Raw genomic sequence first — 24,158 nt, 5'->3', positions numbered from 1 at the left:
TTGCTTGAACAGCTCTCACTACTAAGAGCTTTTCTTTTGAGTTGCTTATCAGGTCTGTTATAACAGGTGTAGAACATTAGACATTTGTAGATACCTACAGTATACAACCCACTTTATTTCAGTCATAGTGATCTGATAGAAATTGGGCATACAGGACAATTTATTGTACAACCCCAGATTTGGTTGTTCATGTTTGCAAGTTTAGTCAAAGTTATGAGTGAAAACAGTAATTTTTCTGTTTTTATAAAGGAAGATGTCCTTTCAGGACATGATATGTGGCTGTAACAACACTTAAAGACTCCGTAGCTTCACCGTGCTCTTTCCTGTTCTGTTCATCTAACTTTCCATTCCCTTTTCTCTTCCGGTCCTTCTATTCTCTGCCTAATATTCATCCTTACTGTCTTTTCTTCTTCGGCATTCCTCCTCTGTCCTCAAATAACTTCATACTAATGGCACTTTTTCAGTATCCTTCTCTCATTCTCCTCCTCTCTCCATCTTTACCTCTTTTTCTTTCCCCTCTTGTGGTGGGGAGAGGTGGGGGGGGGCATTACCCTCCCCTCACAAATCGCTTCTCTTGAGTGGAAATTACTGGCGGAGATTAATAACGACATTAGGCAGTAATGATGCTGCACCGAATGAAATATTTATTAAAGATCCCTCTGCTAGCAATTACCATGGCATGTAATCGTTCAGCACAAGAAATCAAGATGATTGTGCCGCAGTCCCCCAACCCCTTATTGCCCTCTTCTCAAGCTACCCCCTGCGCAGCCTCTAGTTATGCAGACCCCCGTCTCTGCCGCCATCACCGCAAACATTTGCAGCCTCTTCCCCTGACATCATCTCTCCATGACAACAGTAGCTCGGGGAGGTTGTGGAGTCTGTGTGTGTGTGTGTGTGTGTGTGTGTTGAGGGGTGGCGATGGTCCTGGGCGCTCAAATCTTAATTACAGACACTCTTAAAGCTGGGGAGAATACTCCACCAGACAATTACACTGTCAGCGATGTGGACATCAGGAGTCGCTGCTGATTGGCTCAGGAGGACGCTGAAGTCAAACCGCAGGCATGTCAAAAAATACTTTTGTTGGGTCTTTGTTCCAAACTCCTGCCAAGTTGTCCAGGGCAGCAGCAACGTGAGAGAAAATTGTTATTAGTTGCTTGTTTTGCATATTGAAGTTCGCTTACCTCTTACGCCTAAAGGGACAGTTTTTCATAACTTTCATAAAAGTTTTTCATTTTTTTTAAATTTTAATTTCAGAGCTTTAACTCTGCTAACTTCTGGGGAAAAAAATATACGTACTTATGCATCAGTGATAAACCAGATATAGATAGTACACTTTCCCCAAAGCTTTTTATGGCCCTAGATGAAAAGGTTATGTGTGTGTGTGTGTGTGTGTGTGTGTCTCTTTCTGTAACTGTTAGCAAACTATTTCATGAACCACTGGAAAATTTTTAATGAGACTTAATGAAGTTTTTAATGAAAGTAATCATTGGATGTACATCTACAACTAATTAAAGTTTGAAATCAACACAATTCAAAATGGCTGCCGCAGCCAAATGACCTTAAAAACACAAAGATGGCCATAATTCAGTCAATTTTACAGATATTGACCTAGAAATTGGTATGATAGTAGCAGACTGATCCCCAGTACATATTTCAAGTGCTAACAGATTGCACAACTTCTTTGTTTAAAATGTTGACACTACCTACTGTATTTGGAGTCAATGCTGTTTGTAAGCAAATGAGCTCATTAGCCACAAGATGGATTTTAACAAAACTTTCAGGAAATAATCCCTGCATGGACCTTTTACAACTGATTAATGTTTGAAACCAACACAATTCAGCATGAATGTCACAACCAACATGTCTGAGAAAATGCTAAATTTGGCGATGATTCAGTTCAATTTACAAATTTGCAAAACTTTGGCATTGTTATAGCTGAGTGTTCGCAACACATACTTAAAGGAATGCTTCATTTAAAATATGTTTTATACAAGGAATCAGTTCCATTTAAATAAAACAGTTCTCTCTATTTTCTCCCAGAGGTGATAAAACCGTACATCCAATCGCTTCAAGGATGAGCTGCCCTTGAGGATGCACATGTTTGTGTTCAAACAAGCGTGACCTTATTTTCAGATCTTCACCTGAGAGGGACAATGGAGAGACGGAGGCGTGAAGAGGGTGACGAGGAGGAAGAGGGAGGGTGAGAAGGGAAGACCGCCGCGGTGACGGCAGAGTTCAGAGGTCAGATAATCAAACGTGTCCGTTTATTGGCTGCATCGTCAAACCTCAAGGAGCTCATCAGTGCGTCCACTCAGGCGTGCGACTCGGCTAATCAGCTCTCAAACCGCTGTTTAGCCATGCAGATGCCATCCTCAGAAAGACAAGAAACATATGGATAAAAAGGAAAGGAAAGGGTGGGGGTATGAACAAAGGCTAGCTGAGAGAGACGGATCAATTTGCAATATTGTGGGCCGCAGCCCTCGGAACAAAGGCGGGACACGAAGCTGACACATTAAGTGATGCTCTTGTATGAACTTTGGCAATCAATAAACATCAGGGGTGGGGTGGGGTTGATGCTGTGTGTCTGAGGGAGGAACTGACAGTGAGGAAGAAAAGATGAGAGAGAACAATAGATGAAAAGAAAAGGAATGATGATTGAAGATAACACTGATGTCTGAGACTTCTTTGTTTGACAAAGTTTGTTGCTGTTCCTCACTCATATTCTTAATTAGATAGTTATCTTTAGTCCTTTGATAGATTAGATAAGCTGTTAATTAATCTTTGAATCTAATTAACTGTCTTGCTATTATGAGTGCGGGCCACATTATTGTACATTTGACTTTTTAAGCGCTGAAATAAAGATTCATAGACACAGTTCAGTTTTAACCTGCACGGAATCAATTAAATTATCATTTAGCAATCATGATATTCCACAAGAGAGCCTTTTTAATGGTATAATTTTTGTCACATTGATCAGCAAAAGTGAGGTTAGTGTACTTTAATTTTTATGGAAACTTTGTGGTATATTTTGCAAGAACAGCTGGTCATCAAATGGTGATTTTATTCTTCTGCTTGTACACAATGTAAAAATAAAGTTACTTTAAAAACAAAAGACTGAATAAGTATAACATATTTAAAAAAAAAAAGTTTTCAGCCTTAATAACAGTTTGGCCAAAGCATCACTCAGTTCAGCCTTTTCTAAGCATCATTTACATCAGTTTTCAAATAAATATATGCGTCTGTCTGGAAAGAGCCAGTCTGTATGTTTCCTTTGTCCTTTGTTTTGAATGAAATTATATTTTTCTGTTGCCATGTGGAGACAGTGTTTCCTATAACGTCACATCAGGAGTAATTTCCCTTTGGGACAATAAAATCTACCTTGGCCTTGATCTGAAAAATGTTAATGATAACCGAGGGAGAAGGAGCTGAGTTGTAGGGAAGAAATAGTGAAAAGATTTTGGCCCTGTGGAGGAAAAGTAAAGTCCTTACAATTAAGACAAATGAATCAGAATAAGAAAACTTTTGGGGTGACTTGAAAGTTTTGTGAGCAAATGTTTGTAATCTGTCTTTATTAAGAAACTTGAAACTCTAAATTGATCATTTGCTGTTTTTATAAATTCAAACAGATGATGAAGAAATGTAATAACACTCACATTAGGAGAAATTGAATTTATTAAAATGAATTTACTTAAGTTTTAAACTTACCAAAGCTAAGGTTTAAAGTCCTAAACAAATCATAATCTCCAGATATCCAGAATTCCTTGTAATATCTTACAGTGATGTTGATAAATAATTATCCAGATATTAAGGTTCTTCTCTAGACTTTGGCTGCTTTTATACTTATTTCCTGTCCAGCCCCTGATCATGACAGCTTATTGTTTGCCTAAAAAAGATGGAAGCAAACAAGTGGAGGACACAAGATGAAGATTCAGGCAATCAAAACTCTCTCCAGCAGATGAAAAATATTTGGAAGTTGTGTCTTTCAAAACGAGAAAAATCATCATCCTTTAGCTGATCATTAACCCAATGCCAAGTCTTCAGCTAATAACTCGTTAGGAATCACCTTGGTGATAATAAAAGACTATTTTGATGTGTCAGTGTGTGATATAAATAAAAAAGGGATCAAACTGTGTCTTTATGATGCTATAGTAACAGAATTTATAAAGACTCAACATATAATGGGTCCTTGGTGAAATTGTTTACAAGATGAAGTCGTTGCACATTTTTCAGTGAAGATGCGCAATCACATTTAGTTATAATTTGTACAGAGTCTATTGTCCATCTATTCATGTCATCCATTGTCCGTGCAGGGTCGTAAGGAGCCGTTGTCTATCTCCAGTTTTTATGGGTCGAAAGGTGGGGGACGTCGTGGACATGTCTCCAGTCCATCACAGGGTCACATAGAGACAAATGAGACACCCATTCATGCTCTCACTCACAGCCAGTGACAAGTTAGAGTTACTAATTACCCTAACATGCATGTTTTTAGTCAGTGGGAGGAAACCCAAGTACCTGGAGAAAACCCAAACATGCACAGGGAGAACATGCAAAAGGTTCCAGTCGACTTTTGAACCTAATGTGTCAACGTAAAAAAGACAAGCTGAATTACTAGAAAAAACAGTCCTCATGTATCATCATGCGGTTAATTTAATTTTGGACAAGTGTAATGAGAACAACGTATAGAGAAAAGTAAAAACCTCACAAAGTCTAAAAGGAAATAAATAAAAACAGCACATGTACCAAGTTAACTTTATCTGAAAAGGATAGGCCTTTGCTCCCACTTTAATTCAGAGGTGTTCATATTTAACTTTGACAAATCTGGAACTAATTTGCTACCATTTATTCAATGTCCTTACAGGAGCGTTTAGGTAAGCAGAGCTAACCGATAGTCATTTCCCCGTTTCAGCTGCCTGGTTTCATATTTCTGTCCGTTCCATCGAACTTCTGTGTGTGTAACTGGACCTGGTCCTGAGCCATTGTGCCAGTGTGACAGAAGTCTTTCCAACATTCTCTGTCAGAGGCCTGGCTGTTCCCCAACACACACTCGCACTCTCACATGCACCCCCCCGCACACACACACTCACAGAGAGAACATGTCCTGCTGAGACCAGGGAGCTTCATTTGCATTATGATGGCAGGCAGATTAAGTACATTCCACTGCACACTAAAGGGACTCAGAACAGCTCACACACTCACCCCAACACATTTGTCTGTGGGCCAGTAAGGCAGGCCTCGAACAAAACTGGTATCCAGTGCAGAGTACCAATCCCATTACTCTCCCTGTCCTCTGCTGTCCCCCCCTCCCTCTCCAGAGAACAAAAGACGGCGACATTGACTGGATCTAAAACTTCACTAAATCAGAGCGGGAGGAGGAAGAGGAGAGCAGAGAGACTGGGGGAAAAGAAGAAAAGAAGGTAGGGTATCAGGGCTGGTGTTGGAGAGGGAGAAATAACTCTGACAGGCAGCTAGAGGGACTAAGCTTATTTAGATAAATTGACATCCCCAGCTGAGATAAAACCAGCGATGATTTGTACTGTATCTTCAGGGGATAAAAGCCGTTCTATTGGATTTCAGAAGACTGCGGTGTCTTGGGATTTCCCGAGCACAGAGTGACTGTGTAGGTTTCAGCATATGGGAGAGAGGATGAAGAGTGACTCCCGCCAGGAGAGGGGAATAAATTCCCATCAGCACTGGGAAAAGTCAAAGACAACACACGAGGGCTGTGAGAGGTGATGCCGGGGTCCCTCGGTTTTATCTCACTGTACAGGGGGGTCCGTTTTCACAGAAACAAAACTCACACTGTGTAATCTGCTGTAGGAGTGTGTGTAGGGCTTAACATTCAGCTACGTTTATATCCTACACTCTAAGAAATTAAATGTTACTTACCTAATCTACTTTAGCCGACCATATCTCCTAAACTTAAATGTCTAAATAAAGAAATAATGGTAAAACTTGGAACAATGTGTTTTAACCAAAGCATAAAAATGAAATCCAACATCATGAAGTTAGTCTAAAACAATTTAATCTAAATTACATTGAATTTAATAGAAACAGATTGAATTAACTTCAATAAATTTAGACCAGATTACTGTACATATATGATCCATATTCATACACTTGTGCTGCTTTCCCCTCACAGGATTTAACCTAACACTCTCTATTAGTGCAAATAAACACAACTTAAGTCAATATGACAGATTTTTTCTTATATTAAGTAAACTAATGTTGAGGATTTCAGGGTTACACAGTTAGCAAAATCAAAAAATCTTAGGTTGGAAAAAAATTAAATAAAGTTAAAAACATGAAACCAACATTATTATTGAACAAAAACAAATAGAAAATGCAAAGTTACTAAACAAATTTAAAAATGATTTCTATCTTTTCTGTAATTTTGCAATAATATAATTAGTTTTATAACTTTGCGAGGAAATCTGAATCATTTCATGTTAATCCCAATTTTAGTACATTTTATTACCTGTGAATTTCTCCTGCTGTCAATCATTTAATTTGATCAAAACTTAGCTTTCTAAGTTTTATCTATTAGTTGTTTATTTTCTTTTTATATTTTGTTGTGTGCAGAGTTATTCTTAAAGAATTCTGTGATCTTTAAAATCATCTTACCATTTTTGACTGAAATTTATTATGACCCACAAAGTTTTCTTTTTTTTATCACGTCTGCATATTTTAGTTTCTTTTAATTTTTGATTTTTTTAAATAGTTTTTATTGTGAAAATTAAAACATGTCTATACATTACCTTGTTTTTCTTCCTGTTTTCTGCACATTGTTATATAAATGTCACAAACTCATCATATTAAGTGATAAATCTGCAGTAGAGACAAAGAAAGTCTGATAAACATAAAAGTGAGACTTGATATTTCGAACTATTTGATGTCCAGCGCCATATTTCTTTAAAATAACGGATCTCTTAAAGCTCTCATCTGTCGAGGTGAATTGTGATGTGAACAAAAGAGATTCTGAGGTCCTCAAAACAGAATTGGTAATACAAATCAGGATAGAAAAGTTAGAAAAGTTTACCAAGCCAAAGATTTGACTCCTTTATTCAACATTTAAAAGACATAAATGGACCAAACTTAATAGCTACCCTTCACAGGAGTGGTCAACCAATGAAGATAAGTCCAATAAAAGGTCATGTGATGGTGTGTGGGCTCACAAAGGTCTTTCCAGCAATATTAGTATTCATGAGTTCACCTGGAAACAACCATTGGTTAGTGATACAAAAACCTATTTAACTTTAATGCGCACTGAGTTTCAAAATCAAAATCTAACCCCTTTGGTGCATGCAGGACTGGTTTGATATACCGGATGAAACAAAGAGTTCTGAATTATTTCAACAGGTTATAAAGGAAAACACCAGAACATCTGTCCTTGAACTGAATCTTAATAAGCATTTTACGCCAAGTTAAGAATAGTGAAATAAAAATAAGATTTACAATTTAAAGTGGCCAAATCAAACCTCTAACTCTTACAAGCAGTCTGAAAAGACTTAATATGAGAACTTTGTGAGAAAAATCCAATAACCTTTCAGAGTTTAAGTTTTGCTGCATAAAAGACTAATAACAGGTGCTGAAGTTTGCATACTTTGCCACATTTTTCCTTCTCAATAGTAGAGTTTGGTTTCATTTTTTGGGGGGGTCATTATTAAATTGGAAAAAGTAGATAATTCTTGGTCAAAAACTTTGAAGCACTATTCCTATTTGACATCAAGTGAAAATAAAATAAATGAAAATTAAAATAATATTTTTCTCGTCATTCCAAAGCCACAGTGCATTACTGTGAAATGCTCCTCAGGGTCTATTTGGTTTTGATGGCGGCAGTGCTTTACTCATAAATAATAGAGGCTGCGTGATACTTCTCTGCATTAAAAACTTCTACATTTAGATTAGCGGTTCCAGCCTCACTGTTCGTAGCTCCAGGTAAAGAGCCCCGGGGTCTGAAAAATTAAAGAGTCTGTAAAACCTTACAAATTAAAAAGTCATTAATGTCTCTACCTTGAACGTACAGTACCATCAGTCCGTTCTCCCTGAAAATATGGGTGCTCTGTGAAGTGGTGCCTTCAAAATCCTGGTTTAAGTAGAAGCCTGGAAACCACAAGACTGTACCTAGCTTGGAAAAAAAAAGATCTACTCCATTGCATTAGTGCAATTAGACCATCCTGGTCTAAATAATAAACTTAAAACCCCACAGTCTGTGTTCAATATTTCATCTTTTATTCAGGTACTGGGAGTGCTTCTATAGTGAATACACTTACTCCACAGTGAGGCTCTGTAATGCAGGTATTTTTCTTGGGAGGCTTTTAGGGGGTGGTTAGGTAAAAGCCATTGGAGAGGCCCTTTCCTGCCCATTGCTGGGGCTGAATAATGAATCTTTTACCTGCATCCTGTGCAAATGTTTCTTAAGCATATCTAGCTGAGTAAATCTGTGGGTGAGTTAATATGGGGTCATTTTCTCTTAAAGCACAAAACAAAAGCACTGGAGCTCTTTGTTGTTTTAAATAAAGGCACAGAGATGTATGTTTACATGGTGTGGTTGTCATATGGATTATGGATTTTTTTATGGGGGTTATCTGTTCTGGTAAATGTTCCCATTGTTTTGGGTTCAGATCATATTGCTGTAGTCCAGTATGTTGCCTGGTTATAGTTTTAGGCTCTCTGTACAATACTATATATATATATATATATATATATATATATATATATATTCTTTGTTTATTTTATTTTTTCCTTCATCCACACATTCTAACAAAGAGGCTGAAACACTCATGACACGCCACCAGGTAGCAAGACCATCCACATTAACGCCATGACAAAATACAGAGAAAGGATATTTTTAATTTGGCTAAAAATTCTCCTACTAATACATTCCACACTTTCCTCTCAGTTTTTTACACATTTCAGCACATGATCCAAGTTTAAAAGTGACAAGATCAGGATAAAATGAGTCTGATTTAGAAAAAAAAAACCCACAACAACAGAACCCCACCCCCACCGTAAAGACAGCGATGAAGAACAAAATGAGAGTGGGCATTCATGAAACAGGCTGCTACATAATAATTTTTCAGAAGATACATATCTCCTGTCGACATAAATCCACCAAAAACTAAGTTTTCAAAAAAATGTCCTTTCTGGAAAGCATGATTGTTGGACAGGAGGTGCAAATGAGGCAAAAACAATCCGAGTATTTATAAATATGGAGCAGTGTGGACCAGGCCTCGGCCAGGTTTGATTTCTGCTCACCTGTAAACACCTGATTCCAATTTGTAATCAGCACACCTGCAATGAGTCACTTGTTTTCTTCCTTCAGTACATAATGGTTTTCAGTGACTTTGTCAGATCCTTGTTGTTTCTTCATTGGTTTTATTTCTGAGTTTTATTATTTAGTTCTAATCCAGTCTGCTTCAGTCTCGTTGTTTGAGTGATAAAGTCAGAGATTTATCTCTTGTGTGCCTTTGGGTTCAATCCATGATGGTGGTGGGAGTAGCCCTAGAAAACAACAAATATATACGGATGGAAGTTATTTTTCACAACTTCTTGAACGACAAGGGAAAGGATTGTTTTGTGTCTTTTTTATTTTTGAATCTCAGTTTTTGGAGGAAAAACTGAAATCCTCTGCATTACAAATCTCTTATTACCCTAAATAAAAACATTACAGTCTACTTGATTTAATTATTTTCCAGTATAGTTGCAGATAATATGGTCAACATATATTTTAGATGTCACAAATAAACATTGATGTAATGATTTAAAACTTCTTATTACAAACAAAGCCCATCAAGGCCTTGCACCATTTTAATAAACTTATTAGACGTCATTAACGCTTACCACCCCACACGATCACTCCACTATTAAGATGCAGGTTTACTTGATGTTTAAGAGTTCCTTAGACCAGATCAGTAGGCAGAGCTTTTAGTTATCAGGCCTCAGCTTCCTGTATGAGTTCGTGGCAAAAACACACTCCCTGAAACACAGCTAAAAACTAAATAGCTTATATTTAATAGTTTTATACACTCTTGTTATCTCATTATTTTACTTAATTGCCTTAATTACCTGGTGTAATATGATAAACTGGCTTATACACTTAGAACCTTTTTAGTTTTTACTTTAACAACATATATTTATCTATTTTCAGACATTTTTTAATTTTAAACTTACCTTTTTGCAATGTATGTTTGCTTTAATGTCTTGTTTAGATTCTTTACTGCACTTTCAGTTTCCCTTGTGTTAAAAAAAGCTATATAAATAAAGATGAATTGAATAGATGAGTTGGGGAAAAAAACATCTGACCACTCTAAATACATAACTGTGAACGTTTTTTAATGGTGCAGATTAAAGTTTCCAGAATGTGACAAAGCATTCAGAAACCTTAAATGGTTTTTCACTGGAATACTAAAAGGGAAAAATGCAAGAATTTATCATTAAAATTTTAGAAATATGATGCTTCCGTAAACCTCTAACCTACTAGTTAACAAAAGAGACCAGCATGTCAGCTAAAAGTTGGAGACAAATTGATCTAACGCCGACTTCTGGTGATCAAACTAACACGAAGCTCTCACTGAAGCTAGCTGTAATTAGCACCGGTGGGTGCTCCGTTAAATTGAATTTAACGACAACACAGCAGTCTCACTGAGTGCGAACTAATCCTGGACTCTGGAGCATTACGGTTAATGGGCCTGAAAGAAAATGATGGCCTTTCAGAAGCAAAACCAATTAACCCAAAGTGGAGATGTCTACTGCTGAGCTTTCCAAATCTCACAAGAACCTCTGCACTCATATTATATAACTGGATTTCTGTTCATGTTAAATTATGAAGGAGGCAGGGAAGCATGACATAATGTTGCCACCAACGGCCAAGTCCAAAGAAAGAAAAGTGGAACATGTTTCAGGGAATATGTTGGTAAAGATTCTCAGACGTCCAAGTTACAGTAACAATACTGGGATAGAGAGGGCAGGTGGATCATCAGGATAATCACAGATGCTTTTGAAAAATTTTAAACTAAAGCATAGTCATTAGGAGCAAGAATAAAGTAACCAAATGTGTACTTTATAACTTAGGTCTTTGAGACCCATCTTTATTTCAACATATTTACTTTTAGTGAAAACTGTTGGACCCTTTTTTGTCTTGCCTACTGTAAGAGGCAAGATTTTATTTCCTGTTAGTGTCCATCTGACCCACTTAAAGATGTGTTCTTCACCGCTGTATTGGGAAATATTTTTAAATAAACTCAAATTTTAAAACTCCTGAAGCTTTTGAACCTGGCTGGAATTACTTTCGCCCAGCTGCTGTTTCCAGTTTACAGTAACTGTGACGGAAGTTTCAAGTTAACTTAAAAAGTCTGAGTGCAAAAAAAGTCATCCCTCTTTGTTTGTGTAACTGTGAAACCTAACTACATTAAAGAAATGTGCTTATGCGTGTGCTGGGAGCGTAGGAGGCTGAAATACGGTAAGACTTGGTGGATTTCCGTGGCATCGAGGCCCGTCCCAGTCATATATCAACGTAATTAAAGGCTGGTTTAATGACGCAGGGCCTCAGCAGCATGATTTCTGTCTGATCGCCACGCTGCTTCATTAAGACCACTCAAGCTAACGAGCTGTGGCTGTAATAAAGTCCTCCCCCCGGTCTGCTGCGGTGATGAAGGAACTACCCAAAGTGAGCTGAGCCAAGGCCCGGAATAGAAGTAGGACTGGACGGGCTTCATCTAAAATTAACTTGTGAGTGCTGGTGGCCTGGTAGAGGAATCAGGACTTTTTCAGTTCCACTTTTTAGCATAAACAAACTGAAATGCACACAAAACAACCACCAAATGATTTTTCCAAATCATGCCTTAGCCTAATTTCGTAGAGAAATTGACATGGAATAAAACCTTACATCCCCTTTGACTGTGTGTGGTCCAGGTTAATGATTGTAACATAACACAATAAAAATAAATCAGGTTTTGCAATAAATCTAGTGGTACTTATGTTCCTCGGTCCAATAAAAACACCCAGATATCCTTTTCTCGATATGGCCAGACACTGAGCATTATAACCAGGGCCTCACTCTTCCAAACCGATGTCCTGCTGCTCCTGAGGGATCCCGAGGTATTCCCACACTGGCTGGAATATGTCAACCTCTTCAGCATGTTCAGGATCTGCCCCAGGGTGTCCTTCCGGTTGGATGTGTCCTGACTACCGCCACAATCTGGAAAACATCTGCTAGCGTCTACATTAGTTTGATTTTGAGTGAATGCTATGGAATAAAAAACAAATTCAGGGAGGAAAAATGAGTACAAACCTTGGAAGATGTCATTTTTTTTTTTTTTTTAGTTGGAACTTTTCTTTTCTTATTTGAGATTGGGTGACTTATCTACAAGACATAAACATAAAATCATTTTATAACATTTTGCTGCTTTTATTTAAATTTTTTTTTTAAGATAATCAAAGGTCTTACTTTTTGTCAAATCCCCACACTCAGCAGCTGAACTTCAATCATTGTTCAACCATCATTATAACTTATCCTACTTAAAACAAAACAATGTGGTGAAAAGTTTGAAGTAGTTCTACTCTGACTTTGTCTCTTGAGGTCTTACACAATGGCCAGGGTCCATCTAAATATTTAGTAAAATTTTGAAAAAAAAAAAAAAAATTTCTACTTCTGCTCTTTTGAGAATAATTAAGGTTAAATTCATGTAGGTTTCTGAAAACTTGATAGGACAAATTCTTCATTCAGGACTTTAGAAAAGGGTGCTGCAATTTCACATAAACAAGAAAGAGTTGATTCCAAAAACCGATGGCAAAGTTTTAAACAAAGGTCTCACACTCTCAGCTACTAACACGCTAAATTTTAGCTCAACAACTGTAAATTTGACAAAATTATAGCCATTTTGTGTCTGCTAAAGTTGCTCAGCTATGGCAGCCATCTTGAATCAAACTGACTCCAAAAGTTAATCAGTAAGCAGCTCCTGAGCCTGAAATGTAGTGGGGCAGACATTTGTTTTATGAATTGCTAACAACAACAAATTTCACAATTTGTGTTATATTTTACGTGGAAAAAGACAGGATAAATGTAGTTTATTATTTATTTATTTATTGTACTGCCTTTTTTCTCCCTCTTGCTGTGTCTCGTAAAAAAAGTCCAGTCTAATAATTAAATCAGAGAGACAAATGCCTCCTGGACCCACTCCCATCCCCCACCTAAAACAAGAATATATGCTTTTTAAATTTTTACTGCTTGAAACAAAAGCAGACAGACAGGTACACAACTTTCAGGACTGACTTTCTAGTTTGATTATAAGTCATATTTCTACAATATTAATCCAAATTAACAAAGATAAAATGGGGGAAAAATCTTCTGTTGAATAATTTCTAAAACAAATTAAACAAAAGAAGTGTAATTTGCATATATAGTCACCGCTTTTGCTTTAAACCCCCAACCATTACATTCAGAAGCCACATAATTAGTTAAATAAGATCCACCTGTGAGCGATCTGAGTAGCTAAAGGCACAAAAGGCTGACCATGTTGGAGAAAATGTTGTATATCTCTCTTCTGTCTTTAGTTTTCTGTGTTCATGCCCGGTCTGTCTGCTCCAACCTGCTGGCTGATAATTTATCTTCTATTTTTAGTTTCACAAATGGATTTTTAAACAGAAGATCTCCTCTGTTGGACACAGCAGGTTCAATGCGCCACGCTATTCCTGATCACGTGAAATCCAGAGTTGGAGGTGACCGGATCAGTGAGCTTAAACTAGCAGAATGTGTCCATGTGCAAAATTATTTCCCATTGAGACTATTTGCTCTGCCTGCAGTTCCGATCACTGCTGACAGGGCGACATGATAAATCTACTGATGAACACGAGCGGTGACCTGTACCACCATATGACTGCAGATACGTAAAAAGCTAGGAATGAATCACCAAAAAACATTTAAAATTTCATTTAATATGGTTAAAATAGCTTAAAAACAGAAGAAAACAATACACAACAAGTGAAGTAACTAAGTAATTTACATGATGTATTAATATAAATCATGTAAATTTAAAGAAACTACTTTTTGTCAAAAATATTAATTAAATCAAATGTTTTATGGACTGTATACATTTTTTTTTCATGACTGCATCTATCATGATGTACACAAAACTTAAATAAACCTCCTGAGGAGGAAATAATAATACAAATAAGTATTTTTAGCTAATTACAAGTCCATAATAATAAGTTTTTCAAAGAAAGCTTTCTGTATGCGGCCACAATAAAGTCCAGTCATCAAATAACAGACATAAGAAAAATGATTCTTAGTCTGGTTTAATTTTCTTGGGGCAAGAAAGTAAATACCTGATAAGATCACATCTGTAGATTTTTTCCCCCTTTAAATTACACTAGAAGTTTGAACTTTACATGATTTCCTTTGCTTTTGGGGTCCACCTTTAAAGCTTTAAAATCTCCTGGTCATTCCAAAGTTTTATGTAATCATGATCTAAGAGCTTATCGGTAAATGATGATCGATAATGTAGAGCCATGGCACAGTAATGGTTGTTGCAAATTGACTATTGCATGAATGAAGTTTTAGGAATTTATTCAAAGGGGTTCAAATGATTTTAAAGTTACACTGTGTGCATATGAGATGTGTATTTATTGCATTTATTGAAGTTCCCATTCTTTTTCTTTAGTGGACAATTTAAAAAAAAAAAAAAACTTTTACTTTTCAAGCTTGCTTCATTAGGCGTTGAATGAATAGTTAGGAGCCCCTGTGAATATCAGAATTCATTAATTCTGATTTAAAACAATATATTTTTATTAGGTGAGACTCCACACAGCATTTTCAATTGGCTGCGGCAGTCTATAATTTCCCTGGTCTTCTACTGGTTCATCGAAATGGTTGGCCGTGATTAGTCACACAATATGACATTAACCTGTAAATTAAAATTCCTCCATGCAATTTGATGGGTGATTTAATTCCAGGATCGTGCCATCCCTCCTTCCCTGCATCCTCCCTCCCTTCCTCTGCCCACCTCTCCTTGTCCTCATCCTCCAGACATCAACCCCCACTCTCTCTCTTGTCTCTGTCTTTCTCCACTCGCCGTGGGCTAATCCCATTATGAATTCTTTATATAGCCTTTTCCCTTAATGATCAGTGGGGCCTGCTCCAATCCTGATTACTATTGTACACTTAGCACTACATAAAGCAGGGGATTAATATGCCCCGCTAGGATTGTTGCTATGGATCCACTCGTTGCCTTCCGAGAGATGTTGCTGCAGCTTCAATTGGTCATAAACCGCTCTCCCCGTTGGCTTCCCATGTACCAGACAAGGCGTGGAAGAAAAGGGGGTGAATCTCTTTCTCTCATGTGGTCTTGCTCACTTTCCCTGGACTCAGACAAAAGTGATCTGCTCTATAATTCATGACCCAGGGTTTCTTTTTCTTCTCTTCTCACTTTTTTTTCTCTAGTTCCCAAATAAGCTGTAGTAACACTCCTTCTCAGCAGCCTCTGACCAGTGGGGATTCATGGTAAGAGTTTATGGGCATCATACATGAACACAATCTGTACAGGAGGGGTTTAAGGCATGGGCTTTAAGGAATTCCACCGAACTGCTTTTAATTTGGCCATGGAGGCGTAACTTAAATGAGTTGGCTCCATTTGTTTATCAATTTGACAGTAAAAATGTTTTAATCGTTAGATTTTTATTTTCCTTACAATAGCTGGATACTTTGACCTGTGCTCTTTGGAGTTTCACTTTCTTCTGGCAGTTTCTAAAGCTATTTTTACTCCTCTGATTTGGCGAATGAGTCATCCTCAAGTCAAACTCCTTGTAGGAGAGGGAAAAAGCCAAAACAGTAAAAGGAAGGAAAATACAAATGGGGGGGAAAAGTCTGAGAATACTCCTCAAGCAGTTACGAGGTTCTTCTGGATCCTGTAGCGGCTGAGGAAGACTATTATTTGGAGCTATCCCCTTCCTTTCTTCTCGGGTTTAAATTGAAGTTTGAAACAAGTCAAACACTGTAGTTTGAGGCAAAGCTTGGTGAGCTCTGGGGACACCTGCTGAGAAACTGCTAGACACATGTCTTTATGATCCTTGTTTCTTTGTAGTTACAGTTTACTCATCACAGATCAACAGCATCCTTCTGTTCTCTCTTTTTTCCTGGATTTCTTCTTGAAACAGTTTATGAAGACTGTATTATTCAACACTGATCTTTTTGTTTTACAATGTAATCTAATTTTCATCATATACTTACTTATGGCTGTGTAGTGGTATAAATGAAATATGAATGTTGTAGGAGGCAAAAATATTAAACAAATAAGGGCCTACCATTCTATGAATGAATGCATATTGCCTCATGGCAGAGTTTTAAATTAAGACCATCTCATGTAGAGAAATGACGGAGTGATATTTGTTTCGGTCAAATCTTAAAAATAATGGTATGCTCAAGCTCACTGCAGATGTAGCATCAGGCACATGCCCTGATGTTTTTGCTCTTTGGAAATTATTGGTCACTGCCATAAAAAATTGGCTATCGTGTAATTGCCTATTATCTCATTAATCACACAATACATTTTAATGAAACTCTTGAAACATTGGATGAACATCAATAACTACCAAAATTCTGAAGTCAACTCAATTCAAGATGATCGTCACAGCTAATTGAATTTAGCAACTACACAAATGACTATAACTCAGTCAATTTTATAATAATAGAGCTGAAATTTGGTTTGGTGGTAGCTGAAAGACATTCCCTCCACGTACTCCAAGCACTAAACGATTGTACAAGATCTTTGCTTAAATTTTGGTTTGCAAGTCATTAGTACATATGCATTCCTCCAATTTAATTCCTTTATTCAAAGGAACTTCATGGATTGCGCTTGTTCACTTAGTTGCATTCCTCCAATTTCCCTCTCTCTCTAGTCACTTCTTTAATCCTTCCCCTTTGCACCACCACATCATTGGGCTTTTAACCCAACAATGTCAGACTTCCTCAGTGTCTTCGTGTGTGACAGTTCACACACTTGCGGTGATATCTTATAGTATGTGGAACATCTCATTGCACATACCCACAAAAAAAAAAAAAAAACACTCAGCGTCATCCCAGCCAGGCTCACCACCTGTCCTGGCCTTCCCTCCTGTTCTCCCCGCCAAGGATTCTCATGCCTGGGCACTCTGGGCAGCAGCCCAGCCTTTCACATCTAGGTCCAGGGCCAAGAGACAGGGGCCAACAGCTGGCGGTGTGCAGAAGGAGCCTGGAGGCTTCCACTGCAGATGAATCACCACAGATTAATATTTAACTTCAGACTTCTGCTTCCCTCCAGCATCTCTGCTTCCTTTTGCCCTTTCCATACCACCTTCCCTCTCCCTCTTTCCATCAGTCCAACCCAAACTCCTGCAGGTATGATGGTGTATTGGCATACACTAAGACACATGCTATGAATATGAGATAGGGACACTCTTATTAAATTTTACTCCAAAAGCAGTTAGTTGAATTTTTCTTCAGCAAAACTGGGAAATCCAGAGGAACTTATTTAGCAGTTACTTACATTTGAACTATGCTCTGTCACATTTCTGAAAATTTCTCCCTTGGTTTATCCTGCATAAAATAAACCAAAATAAATGGTTGAACAAGTAATGTCCATTCATGTAACAAAGAACTTAGCAAAGAACATTTTTATTGGTGAATTTGTCATTTATTGTCAGCATCTTGTTGCAGTTACACGTAATATTCCTAATTTCTTTGGAAGAATCTACAAAATTGGAAAGGCAACATAGTTTAACTGGCATAAAATAAGTTATTTCTATTGTGATATTAGTCAGAAATGTGGCATAGATGGATCAACTAGAGAGCTAGATGTGTTTTCCAGGTCCTGTCTCAGGTTTTGCTGTATGTGTTTTACTGTTTCTTAATGGAAATAATCTCAGATACTTTGTCTGAGTGAAAGCATTAAAAAAAAAATCAGTATTCAAAAGAGAGGTGGAAATAGTGAGTGACTCAGTTCTCAAATGCTTCACAGTGTATAAAGTATCACTTTAATGCTTCTAACCTTAGGTTTTAGGGACATTACGCAAAATTGTGGAGCATCACTTTAACTGGCCTTTACAACAACTCTCCTCATTTTTTTATGGCTGTTTTAAATAATATTTCCATAAATAAATATACAGATTTTTCTTTCTGTTTTGTTTTGTGTATTACTATTTCATATGTAAACATTTCAGTTAAACTGTTTTTTTTTTTAAAAAGGCTAAATAAAGAAATCTACATACTCTTTTTATTTATTTATTTTTTGTTTCATGAATTAGCAGCTTGGTTCACTGGTTCACTAAAACATTTCAAAACTGTTTTTCAGTTATGAAACCCCAGTTTTGATATGGATTTTGGTGTAAATATATAACATTTTTTATTTTATTTTAAAATGTTTTATTCCACTACAAATGTCTGAAATGGTTTCAGCTGAAGTGAGCAAAAGACTAGATTTCTCTTAATGTTTTGAAGCAGCTGTTTTAGTTGCAGCCATGCAGCCTGGGAGTCAGCGGATGCTCTGATATTAGCAGGAGCTTTTTTGTAGCAGGTAGTAAGGGCAGGTCATGAAGTAGAATGCCTTAGTGTTTGGATTGTGAGCCCAGTAGCCAAAACCAGAGCCAGGCCTGCAATAGCATTCTCAGATGGGATCTGTTATAGAGGCTGCATGCCTGCCTCGCTCCTCCAGCTCTGATTTTGTGATTAAAGCTCCAGACTGCTTTTCTTCCATTATTTTGCTCCAGACTGTCTCCTCCTCCTTCGATCACATCCCCCCTTCTGTTCCATACCTGCATCTTGCGTCTTGTTCTTTTTTATTTCAGTTTTTATATGTCTTCCTCTTCTTTCTTACCCCATTCCTCTCTCTATATATGTGCAGATCTGTTTGTAAAGATATATTGGTCCCATGTGCTTCTGCCTCATTCATATGCATGTTCTGTGAGCCTCAGCCATTCGAGTGTACATAAAACCCACTCTTTATGGCCAGACATAAAAGTGGAAGGAGGGAAAGAGAGAAGAGATAGATTTTCTTCTGTTCCTTAAAGAAGGGATGCTCTGATCTCACTTGTAAAGGATTAACCTTTGAAGCACCCCCCATTTTCATTTGGTTTTTTGTTTCTTTTTCACTCTTGTAACTTCAGACACAAAGGCAATTTTATCGTGACTAAAAAGGGCAATCTACTGTTATCTGGGTCATGTTGTGACGGTGAAAGGAAAATAATTTTTTTCATCCCTGTCTGTCTCGGTCGTGGCCTCCCTCCAGCTCCTTTACGACCGGGTTCAAGGGGAGCCCGGCGGTGCTCTGCTGAATACGTAACCAACCAACGAGGCACTGGAATTGTGGGAATTTATGGGAACTGCCATAGGGACGGGGGTATCTGCAGGACAACTTCCTGTCTGTCTGATTCAGGAACACTGAGGGGTGCTGGAGCTTCCCTCCATGCCACCGTCGACCAGGCCTCAGCGGAAAATTTGTGTCTTTGTACGGGATGGGGTTGAATACACCCAGAGGGGCCTGCAAACTTTGGAGTCCCCATTGTCTTTTATCCCGACCAGGGAACACATATGAATATGCATATTCATAAGCGAGAGTCCAGCTTCACGCCTCCCCCTAAAAATCCCTCCCCACCCTAATTCATTCATCTTTTTATAATGGTCTTTTTTTTTTTTTTTTTCATTTCCAACTGTGGCGTTTGGCACATGAAAGGTTACTGTGTCACATCCCTAAAGGGTTTACAATGGTAGAAAAAGAAAAAAAAGTTAAATAATTATATCCTTTGCCTGTCTAATTCTGTGATTAGCATTTGATGATTATTTCTGGAGATTGAACATGTGTGGGTTGATTTCATAAGGTGAGTCTCATTGGGCTTTGATGAGACAAAAGTACTTAACCACTCAATGTTTCATGAGGTCAGAGTGACATTATTTCCTCTGAACTCATTTCTGTAGTTAAATTGTGAGAGATGAACTCTAGAGCTGTCTAGCATTGAGAACCCATTGTTCACGCTCAAATTAAATGCAATCGCAAACACTTTAATAGAGCTTGATCTTTTACATTTAATCTGAAGTGCGCTAAAAAAACCCAACTAAAATAACTTGTATTGTATGACCTGTTTTAGTTGAGCGGAGAAGATTAGAGGAAGTGAAAATTGGTGAAAAACATAATAGGTAATATATTTCCAGGAAACAATAAGAAGTTGCTGTATTTGAAACATGCAGTTATAACTGAAGACAAATCAGGTGAATCCTGCAGAGTTCAGACAACTGGAAGTGGGTGTATTTGATAGAGGAACATCTGGCAGAACTCATATTGAGTCTTTAAAATGATTATATGAGGTTCCTACTTCAATAAAATTCATTAAGAAAAATTACAATCTCGATCCCAAACACAACGTGAGCAATAATGTGACTTCTTATAAATGCATTTACAACTAAAAAGCGGTTCTAATCATTTACACTAAGGTGATTGCATACCCAAACAATAAAACCACCAGGCAAGGCATATCATAAAGAAACAGATTTCCTGATAACAAATAAAATTTCAGAAGAAATTTTGAAGGGTGCCATTGCAGCTATTTCATGTATTAACTCCAGAAGTGTAATGTAAAGACAACCAAGATCAAAATAAACATTAAAGCTGCTTCCAGTGGCTCATTTGGGTCACAGTGGTAAGCACAGACTTGGAGCTGTCACTCCCTAATAGCACTTGTAGAAGAGACAGACAGAAACAGACTGAAAAGTAAGCCTCAAACAAACAGTTGCTTCAATTATAGGTTGGATGCTTTGAGCTGTGGGGCATGAAAACAGATAAAAATTGTCTTTGAAACAAAACAGAAAAATAGTAAGGGTGCTTCAATGCTTATACACTGGCACCCTTAATAAATAAATAAATAAAGGACTGACATAAGAAACAATGGTCAAAGAAATGATGAAAATCCTTCGGAAATCCACATAACTTCCTTCATGAGTTCAGTTAAAAAAAACAAGTGGAAGCTAAGAGGCCAGAAGTCATGTTCAATGAAAATTATTTCACAAAGCTGTGAGTGTCTTGTGATTCATTAAAATTCAATTTGTTTCTTTCTTTATTTATTTTACAGACTCCAGTGCTGTTTCGGCTGGGACATTTAAAGGGGAAAACTCACATTTCAATGTAAGTGAATGAGTAGAGACTGATGCAGACTCTCTTCAAGAAGGTAAAATTTAGTGCTGAACTTAGTTAAGAAAGAGACAAACTACAAGTAACCACATTCAATGACCGGTGAAATCTTAATAAAACATTTTAATCATACTTATCATAGTGATTATGGACAGTTCTCCCAATGGTCATGAAATCTGTATCTGAGATATAACTTTGCTGTGGTACAACCACTGGAAAACTAAGGTCACTTAGTATAAGACAGAAAGAATTATAGGAGACTTTGTCTTGTGAGAATTAGTTTTAAGTTTTGTCTCTAAAAAAGAAATGATGCCAGGGAGGAATCCTCTTTGTGTAAGAACTGATTCTGTATTTTGTTAAGAGAAATAAAATTGTACTTTACTGTGTTTATATTATACTTTAAAACATAATATTGCTTTTTTACCTTTCCTGTCCCAGTTTTCTGCAGAATTTCACATGGGACCAGTTTGTGGGGTCTCACCCTTCCTTGTTGTGTCTAATCCACACAAAGTGACAACAACCTGTCTTTGTTGGTTGGGTTTGAGGGTAGTTTATGACACTGGAAATCTAGACGTGATCATTACCAAGGCCCGAAGTCAAGGCCATTAGCTTCACTCCCCCTCCGCAGAATTATGGATCGACTGTCAGGAAGGCCCGCTGTCCGAGACCTGTCATTGTGAAAGATAAAGGGGTCCTTGCACTCTCCAATGAGCCGTCCGTGGAGATGCCCGCGACCAACGACCCGTGAGCAGAGACACACCTTTCATCAGTGAGAGCGATGAGAGCAATGGGACAACAGTGTGTGTGTGTGTGTGTGTGTGTGTGTTTGGAGGCAGTATTTGACCTGACCCTTTAAATACCCTTCCCCCTTTTTACTAAACAGCATTTTTTCCCTTTATCCTTAATGCAGAAAGATCTTGGGATTGTTTGTTTTACTCCTTGGTAACATAATTGAAACACTTCTTTCTAGTTTAAGGGCCCAGTATGAATAATTCATACAGTGGGAGGGCTAATTTACCTGCATCTATACAGGATGTTAACAAAAACAAGGCAGATAATTAATGACAGGTTTGTGTGACTTGCTGATTGTATGCATTAGAATGTTGTATAATGTCACAAATGAGAAATGCGGTTCAGACAAATGTGTATCAGAGATACCTGGGGATGATTTGTCTGCAGGAGATCTGGAGAATCATTATTTACGTTGAATGCCATCTGCAAGTACAAGTAAATAAGACTAAAGTGGAAGTTATACATAGTAGGTGGATGATTTATTCATCCTAAATTATGAACAATCATCATATCACGTCTTGTTTCTCTAACTTCAGCCTAACCAGATTTTTGTTGCGATGTTCCAGGATGCTTTTCAGCTCCCTCTTGTCCCACGGAGAACTCAAACTCCACCACCTTCGACTGTCTAGTTGTTGCTCTGCTCTTCGGAAGATCTGCTAAAGAGACGAGGACCGCTTCAACCAGACTCACCAGCAGACAGAGAACATTTTCATGTTTCTGTTATGCAAATCAGGATGATACATATTTCTCCTGTGGTTAAACTGGAAACTGCAATCACTGATTTAGAAAGATTACACTTTAGTCTCACTTAAAAAGGCTGAATTACGTCAAGGACTGCCACAACAGTGACATTGTAAGTTATTACACAAAGAGGAGAAACTATGAAGGGTGAAGAATAGTGGTGAGATGATCAACAGCCTGACCGAATCATCAAAGCCCTTCTGGTTATAAGTCATCAGTAGGTGTGCACAGGATGTGTCTCTGCCATGCTGGAAGACAAACAAAGCGTATTAACGGAGGAATGACTTAGATTGATGACAGCTTTTGTCAGCAAAGTTTATCCATTTACTGAGTTTGATGGCTCAGAAACTGGAAAAAAGTGATGCTACACAAAAATTAAAATATGTGGAGATGTTTGATCCAGCTGACAAGCATTGACATCGAAAAAAAATTTTTTTTGAAGGACTTAGACCCCTAGGAAGATGTGCACGTGAGGAAATGGACAAACTGTCCAAATCAACTGTTGCCAGTTTCCTATCCTGATATTATGAATGATCTGGTTTTCAACCCGTATCTCCAAGCCTCCAAGTACTAGACCTCTGGTGTCGTAGTAAAGAATGGTTACCACATAGTGACAGCCAGGGAAAGTGTTATGTCAACAAGTAAACTACTGATAAAGTGACTTTTTAAAATGTTTCTCACAATACTTTACAACAAAATTAATTCACTGCTGAGAGAAACAGTACCTGGCGATGTTGAAAATCAACATCAGGTGACGACGTGAATACACATTTTCTGTTATCAGAAGATATAGCTGAAGCTGGTATTTCATAAAGACAATGCACAAGTGCCTCTAACAAAATGATCCAAGCAAATTCTGTAATAATTGAAATTTGTAGTTGACAGGTCTTACTGGCCAAGAATTGTCAGCCTCTGGTGCCTTTGCTACTGGGACAACCCCTGAGTTTGTTCTTGGTTAGTCACAATTGCAGGGATTCTGAAGTATGAATATTTTATTTTTATCTCCGAAAGTCTTATATAGGCAGCCAAAAACTGCACAAAAGTTGTCACTGATCGCTCTTTGTGTTCTCTCTGTCCTAAGACACCTGGATTTTGTCTTCCAAAATAGGACCATGTGTTTGTCGTCTTGACATAGTCTATAATTTAGGGCAAAATCAGCGAGGATCACTGTTTGAGTTTAAGTAACAGTTACCAAATGGACATTTCATCTTTGAAAATCTATTCATCTTTATTTTAATTGCAATACCCATAAACCTTTATTCCAGAATTGGGAAACTGAACCATAATTAAGAAACTGATGTACTGATATGAAGAACTGTGCTGCCAGCTTCTTTACGTCTACATTTGCTACAAAAAATATGCTTCTTTTTTGTTTTTTGGGTGATGTAAAGGATATTTTGGGCTTGCAAAGGAAAGTCATTTGCATCCAGAAAACAGCCGACCACAGATGTATGGGAAAATGTTTTCATACAGAGACTT

The sequence above is a fragment of the Kryptolebias marmoratus genome, linkage group LG22 (assembly GCF_001649575.2).
Source record: "Kryptolebias marmoratus isolate JLee-2015 linkage group LG22, ASM164957v2, whole genome shotgun sequence".
NCBI lineage: Eukaryota > Metazoa > Chordata > Actinopteri > Cyprinodontiformes > Rivulidae > Kryptolebias > Kryptolebias marmoratus.
Note: the sequence above shows the minus strand (reverse complement) of the source record.